The 8,273-nt window shown below is 37.5% G+C and overlaps 1 protein-coding gene across 1 annotated transcript in view; it reads right to left on the minus strand.

Moving 5' to 3' along the window:
• dlgap2 (discs, large (Drosophila) homolog-associated protein 2) overlaps positions 1-5,836 on the minus strand; it is a 179,785-nt gene extending 173,949 nt beyond the window's left edge. Inside the window, exon 1 of the mRNA XM_015396322.1 lies at positions 5,616-5,836. The gene's annotated coding sequence lies outside the window, so the exon portion shown is untranslated. The remainder of the gene's footprint in view (positions 1-5,615) is intronic.
• Positions 5,837-8,273: the final 2,437 nt, after the last annotated feature.

An 8,273-nucleotide genomic window follows, 5' to 3' on the forward strand; every position in this document is an offset into this window, starting at 1 on the left:
TTTTATATTACTAATTTAATTTTAAAAGTGAAATGCATATTTTACTCACATTTAATACTTTGAGTGATATCTTTAAGGTGTTTATGGGGGGGATTCTATTATCCTGTCTTGCATGTCTTGGTTTAGAGATTTAGTAGAAAGAATGAAAAGACAAAAGAGTTCAAGTTGCCTTAAGAGCCATGTAAAGTTTCCAGGTCAATCATAAGTTGAGGCGTATATCTTTTGTTTGGTTTAGACCACCATGTTTTATCAGTTCCAACGTTACTTCAAACATTTAACAGGGGAAATATAAAGCCCCCCATCTGCTGAGAAGCTTTATGAAGATACAGAAGCAGCCATTAACAATGGCCCTTCCCTGTCAAATGTCAGCCGAATGGCAGCGAACTTCCAGCCACTGGAGTGACCCCCTCTTGCATATATTTTTACTCTGACTCCACCCTTTCACTGAATTACAGGGTCTGACCAGAAGATGACAATTCTCTTTAGATCTTAATGTCCACAAATCATGACAGAAAAATTTAGTACAATGATTAATGTTTAAAAAAGGAATTGTAGGGGACCAGCCAAAGGCCCATTAAGAAAAGTGGGAACATTTTGAATGGCTACTACTGTATTATTATATTTTTCCAGTAGGATGTGATATTTGATCACATTCTATATTAATCGTGGTATCCCTGAACTTCATTGCCCAACAAACTGGCTTAACCTGGGCACTATGGAGAGTCTATGGATTATTGTCATTAGGAAGATAAGAGACACCAGCACCAGCAGTACAGGTGAGGTGATGCCACCACTAAAAGGAACTTTGGCTTTTCTAACAGATGAGCCCGTGGTTGATGGCCGCCAGACCCCACAACACTGATGCATTAATTCATAAACAAGGCCCACAGACAGATTTTTAAGTGCATATACTAAACAACACATGGGCATTATTTTTCCACGATGGGCATCGTTGTAACTGTTTCCCTACAACAAAGATGTCTTTAAGCATGGCCCTGTATCCTTCTGTTTTAGCCTTGTATTTTCTTTCCAGAAACTTCTGTTATTTTCTTATAGTCCAAAATTATACATGAAGTTTAATTTTTAAGCTGCCCTAAGGTATGAGTGTGTAAGTCTATTTCTGCTTCTTCTAGTACCAGGCGATATCAGACACTGGAGATTTTATATTACTGTCACATGTTCCTTGTTTAGAGCTAAAAAGCGTTTTTATCTTTTCAGCATTTCAGCTTCCGCGGAGATTGCCATCAAGGTCGTTACCCCTAATTCCAGCATGAACCACCAAGGCCACCTACATAGGACTTTTACATCTGTACTTTTGTTAAAACACTTTTATTTTCCATTTCTCAGTCTTCATTGGCAAATACTGAAAAAAAAGTGTGTGCCTAATTTATTAAGCACTGCATCGAACATAAATAAAAGAAGTAGGTAGGATACAAACCAACATGTGGACCATGATGAGCAGTGACAGGAAAAGAAGTCTGTTCAATCAGAATTAGCCAATTCAATTATGGTAGTATTTTTTGAGAATGTCTTTTTTCTGCTTTATTTTGGTGCATTTATTTTGGTGCATGCAGAAGGGCAAAAAGAGACAAGCCCAAGAAGTAGGTTTCTGACAAAACACTACTGGACTGTTGCTGTCACTGGGGTTAATGTAGACTCGGGTCTTAAAATACCACACACGCCAATGGACAGATAGGGTAACACTTCAGGTATGACAGAAAAATAAATGAGGTCACCAGCCAGGGCCTGTGTAGATCATCTAAGATTAAAGCGCTGTGTCTTTGGGAGACAAATGCGACTCTCGATGTCACTTACACCTCAAAGGCGAAATTTATTACCTCAGTCCAGTTTTCAAACATAATGTCATATCATCTTTTAAAACTGAAAGATTTTGACATAAAGCGCAGAAATTACAATTTATAAAATCTTGCAAATGACTCATACCCCATTCAAACTTTTCACATGTTGTCCAAATCAAGTCATAAACCTCCTTTGCATTATGTACAGTATCCAACCAATAAGAGGTGATGTATGACTGTGAAGCGCAACAATCATGATACATAAATTCATACACAGCATACAAAAAATATTGTATGTACTCGGATTATTCCAACCTTTTTTCCCCAATGTCCTCAATGTGTGTTTTAACATCGTATTTTATAAAACCTTCAGTTTAATTTGATTTTACTTTACAGATCAATTATCTTAATTAGCAAGAAGAGCCTATCTGTCCTTGATTTAAGTTCAGTTCAAATTCAGCTGCTCCTTTAAGGCTTGGGGGTTTGTTAGAGAATATTATTGAACAAACAGCATCATGAAAGTAAAAGGAATACAGCAGACATGGATCAATTTTAAAGAAGTTAGCTTGTAAACCCATCATCTAAACCTTGGCACGTCTCATGAAAATCAATCAGAAATAGAAACAATATGGCTAAACATGGGTCTGTTTTCATTCACCAGAACCATTTCAGCTGTTCAGGTGCTGTAGAGATCTCACAGGTTAGCAAAAGATTTAACAGCTAGGCAACCCACATGTTTGACCTTTATTTTAGAGTTTTAAGTGAAATTTAAGACGCTCCTTATAAGGATCAATGTTCCCAAGCGTGCAAAAACTGCAAACCTGAACACTTATCATGATTAAGAGCAGCAACCATGAGGCACATCAGTCATGCAGTCCACTAATATATCACCCTGAACTCACCATCTCAGGGTTAATGGTGGTTTCGCAACATTAGGCTATAAGCCTTTTTTTTTGAAGAAGAAGAATCAAGCCCCTGCACACAAATGCAGGATAGTTTTTAAAATTTGTTTTTTAATTCCAAAAATTCCCACATTTATTTTAAAACATAAAAATTTGCCTTCGTCTCTTTTAGATTAGAGACTATAAAATTGAATACATCATATGGAATTGATATAAGTATAGGTAGTTTTATGTTTCCCCCTCCATCACTGGGATAATGCCTCCATAGGATCTTAGGTTTGGTTTGTTGTAAATGTCTATCAGTAGGCATTAGTAGCTTGCACTGACTGCATTGGAGGCGGGAGGCATGGGGTTGTGGTTTTAATGTAAATTTACTGTATGAGAGCACTCTACAAACTATATAATACTTTAAAAACACCTTTTATTTGTTCTGAAACTTGACAGTTACGTACTGGTTTGTGTGTTTTTAATGAGATGAAATCCAAATCAAAACTAATGATTAAAGTTGTGGTAAAACAATGAAAATAGTTTTTTAAAGCACTATACAAATATTTTCTCTCTTGAAGCCATGAATTCTAATGGGAGAAAAAACCCAAGAAATATCTATAAATGTCTACCCATTGCTATTACTATCAGGATTTTTGGTTGGAAAGGGCAAACTAGAATTTGTTCAAGCTGGTAGCACAGTTTGGATCACTCTGAGAGATCTCAATTCATCCGCAACCCAGATACAGTGGAATACGGTATTACTCCATCAGGTTCTGGTTTTTCCTTGGGTCTCCTCCTAATGGGGATTATCCAGAACCATCTAGAAGGCAACTGGACCAAAAGCCCGAACCTCCTTAATTGACTTATTTCACTGCAGAGGCGTAGCAGCATTCTTAGGAGAGTGGATACTCTCACACTTTCTCTTTTTTATTCCAATTTCCAGTATTAATTAATGTAGATTTCAGTTTAGACTTAGACAGATTTATTTTGTCATTTTGCATACAAAAGTGTAAACAAAAAGAAATTTTGTCAAGAAATGTAGAAATGCAGTTTGTATGCTCAGGAAGAGAACATAAGAAGCAGCAATTTAAAAGAACCATGAATAGACTTGAATTGATTGGTGGTGCTTAGATTTTCTTTTTTGAAATTATGGAGAGTACGTAAAGAAATTTTGGTAGGTGTCTCTGATGTAGGCTAAAAAATGTTGATTCATTACATTCTAATGAGTCATTGACAATTTTCAACATTTGAACAAGTCAATTAATTATACACTTTTTAAGCAAGCCCCAAAAGTAAAAATTATTGATTTCGCCCCCATCCCTCTTTCATTGTAGCCAAGACTGAAACCTTTTACGATGCAATTGTAAGTTCAAATTACTACTAACACATTTAATTAATTAAAATGTTTGTTTTAATAAAGTTCAAAATAAATAAATCAAAATAAAACAAATGACTGAACATGAATTACAAAGTGTAATATAATGAAATAAGATAATATGAGCTGAAAGGTCAAGTTAAAAGTTTATGCCAGCTTTATCGCCCTTGCACTCAAACATATGTTGTGTATATTTGTGAAAATTATGATCCCCTGAGGAAATTTGGACAAGATGTCAGTTTTTGGAAAATGCACATTCCTTATCAGAAACGCTTTAACAAGGTGTTCTTATTCATTTTGCAATGTTTTTACTGAGTTTAAAAGATGTGGCTTAGCTGACTGAAATGAACCCACTCAAACAATGGGAGCTAGCTTACTGAGTCCTTAGGATAAAATTCAAGACACCCAAACTCTGTGTTTGGCATTAGCATCGAAATTGCTCAAGTATGAGAATAATCCCAAATGATGCAAAACCCATCACCTAGAAATACATCCAACAGACTTGTGGAAGTTGATTTGGATTACAACAGTAAACGAAGAAATGATGAGCCTCTCAAATCAAGCCATTGCTGTATGTGCCAGAGAAGAGCTTGGCCTCTTTGCAGATTTGGAAGGAGAGACTCTGCCTGCAGTGCAGCAATGAACATGAACATTCAAACATCTCCTCTGACTGACTGCAGCGCTTCTGCGCTTCACAGCCTCAGTAAGCATAGAAACTGGTGTAGAAGTGACTATTTTCAATGAAACATAATTTAGTACCTGAAAGAGCTGCCACTGCGCTGCACTCAGGTGTTTCCAAGAAGAGGGAGAATGCTGCTGACGTGTGTGATTGCAAACCGAGATGAAACAAGCAACGTTTATAGAGTTAAAAAGAAAAACACATATACACAAACACAAAAGTATTCTTGAATGCATACTAAAGGCACTTCATTCACAAAACAACGCAATAGCTGCCCACGCAAGAGCTCACCTATTCCACTTTTTATGAGAAGCATGCAAACGCCCACACCAAGGCTGCACACTCACACACACAAACACAGAGTGGAGCCCTTGATGCACAAAGCTGTCACAGAACCTCACGGAACTTATCTCTGGTGAATTACTCCAAGTGTGAGGTCCCTCTGCAGGGTTTCCCCCATAAAGAAAACATAACATAATTCTTTATTTTCTTCAATCTTAAGAAAATACCACTCCCTGTTGCTTAATTCCTATTGGATCACTAAAATTAGAGTAGCATTAAAACCATGCCCAAACGCAAAGGCACTGACGCTTCGAAAGAGTTAATATTCTTAATTTGGTGCAGTCAGAAAAGGATTTATTGCAAAGCTCTTTGGCATCTGACAGATGCTTGACAAGACTGTCAAAAATCACAGCAGTGCAGATCATAACATAAAAAACAAATGCATATTGTGTCATGTTAAATTATTATTTTGAACTTTGCACCCAACTTCAGCAAATACATCTACTCATCAGATCATCTTAACGCATATAGAAAAGGGGGAAACAAAGATTCTTTGCATAAAAATAACAAAATTAGGCAGGAGAACTTACCTCACACTGATTCTACCACCAGGAAACATCTATGAGGACAAGATTTTCGATCCACAGACAGCAGAAGATTTTAAGGGGAAAAGTCTTCTTGTCTCATCTATCCTATGACTGCAACCACTACATTCATCCAAACAATCTGATTACGGACATGTGGGAGGTGGAAAGATGATTGCTTAGGAGGAAGGGGATACGGCTGGGGTAGTGAAGGAGAGATTCTCGGGTCTCCTTCCTCCACGGAGACGAGTTGTGAGCGCACGGTGAGGATCATCCACTGCAGTAGAGCTGAGCAGCATGCAGCAGAATGGAGAGAGTGGAAGAGAGAGAGAGGAGAGAGACTGAAAAAAACAGCCATTTACTGCTGCTGGTTCCACAAGCTTGGCGGGAGCTAAAATCTGGGACTGGAGTCTGGATCCTTTTGTTTCCGCTTTATTGAGCATTTACCTGAACAAATGAAGAGTGATGGAGACAATAGGTAAACAGAGTAGATGGATAGACCAAGATATAACAAGAGGCTTATTTTTTCATAGATTTACTGTACAACCCTATTTTTCTCTACCATTATAGTATGCAATAGGGTTTTGTTTCTATTCCTGGAATACTTATTGGGGGAAAAAAAATAAACTTTTCTCTTTTTCTCTTTACTAGCTATTTAGCTATTCACTACTTTGATAGAATCTCAACAACTGACATGGATTTTATAATCTCATTTTCTTGTGTTCAATTGGGAAATACTTGACACAGTCCAATTAGGTTGTTTAATCCTTTTAAGATTGTTATTCACGCTGGCGGTAATGACACCCGGTTACGCCGACCGGAGGTCACTAAAATTAGTGTTGCTTCAGTGTGTAAGTTTGCCAAAACAATGTCTCCGTAATTTTCTCTGGTCCCCTCCCTGATCTGACTAGTGATGACATGTTTAGCCACATGCCGTCATTCAACCACTGGTTGTCTAGGTGGTATTCTGAAAACAATGTGGGCTACATTAATAATTGGCAATCCTTTTGGGGAAAGCCTGGTCTGATTCGGAGAGACGGCATCCATCCCACTTTGGATGGTTCAGCTCTTCTTTCTAGGAATCTGGCCAAATTTATTAGTCCTCCAAAACCCTGACCACCCAGGGTGCAGACCAGGAAGCAGAGTCATAGTTTAACACACATCTCTGCAGCTTCTCTACTGTTACCCACTCATTACTCCATCCAGACAGTGTCTTGCCCATGACCAAAATTAAATAAGTTAGCAAAGATTCCCAAAGGAGTAAATCATGATAATCTAATTAAAATTAAAATAACTCCAATTGGGGAAAAAGTTAAAACGATTAAATGTAGTCTGTTTAACATAAGATCTCTTTCCTCAAAAAATATGCTAGTCAATGACTTGATTTGTGATAATCACATTGATTTATGTTGCCTTACAGAAACTTGGCTGCAGCAAGAGGACTATCTGAGCATACTGTAAATGAGGCAACTCCTTCTAGTTATTTAAATTTTCACATACCCAGAAGTTCTGGGCGAGGAGGAGGGGTAGCAACAATGATTCAGCCTGACTTACTGATTACTCCAAAGGCAGTTAATAATTACAACTCTTTTGAACATTTAACCCTTAGTTTCCCTCATCCAAATTGCAAAGCAAGAAAACCCCTTCTTTTTGTAACTTTGTATCGTCCACCAGGTCCTTACTCTGAATTTTTAGATGAGTTTTTGGAGTTCCTTTCTGATTTGGTATTAAATACTGACAGGGTCATCATAGTGGGGGATTTTAACATCCATGCTGACATTGAAGGTGATGGCTTAAGAGCCTTTAATGTTATCTTAGACACTATTGACTTTGTTATAAATGTGAATAGTTCCACACATTATCATCTTCATACTTTGGATCTTGTGCTGACATACGGCATAGAATGTGAAGAAATATCAGTATTTCCTTACAACCCTGTCCTTTCTGACCACTTTTTCATAACCTTCAGAATTATTTTATCAGAGTTCTCCTCCCCCAAAAGAAGGTTCCACTTTAGCAGATCATTATCAGATAGTGCAGTTCTAAATTTTAAAGAATCTGTTCCACTTTCTCTCTCCTCTGTGTCGCTGAGCAGTGCTGCAGAGTGCAAAAGATTAGTTTATTCCTCTTCACAGGTTGATGATTTTGTTGATGGGGTTGCTAGTTCTCTGCATACTGCCTAAGACAACGCAGCTATTTTGAAAAAGAAAAACGTTAAAAATAGAAAGCTGGCTCCCTGGTGCAACGTGGTTTTTAGACGTACAGTGTGAGCAGGCAGATCGCATCAGAGCATCGTGTCGCACAGTGTGAGAACATACATGATGAGCTGTGAACTTACTCTGTACGATGAAACCCTGCGGTTTCGTTGTTCAGTGTATCTGACGATACAGCTCACACTACAATGATATAAAAAATCCCGGTTTAAGGAAAGCAGAATACCCTCCTAAAAGCCCTCAATCCTTCTAAAAATGGAAGAAGTAAGCCAGACAATTCTAACTATTTACAAGTCCTGCAATTTGAATTATGAGTTCTTAAAATGCTGCCAGAATTACAACTTCTGGCTTGTCTGCAATTTCTAAACATCCTTAAATTCAATATACAGTAGTAGTAGTTTCAACTTATCAACTTAATCAGCAGCCCTATATATATATATATATATATATA

The sequence above is a fragment of the Cyprinodon variegatus genome, unplaced genomic scaffold, assembly GCF_000732505.1.
Source record: "Cyprinodon variegatus isolate N-32 unplaced genomic scaffold, C_variegatus-1.0 Scaffold27, whole genome shotgun sequence".
In the NCBI taxonomy this organism is placed as follows: domain Eukaryota; kingdom Metazoa; phylum Chordata; class Actinopteri; order Cyprinodontiformes; family Cyprinodontidae; genus Cyprinodon; species Cyprinodon variegatus.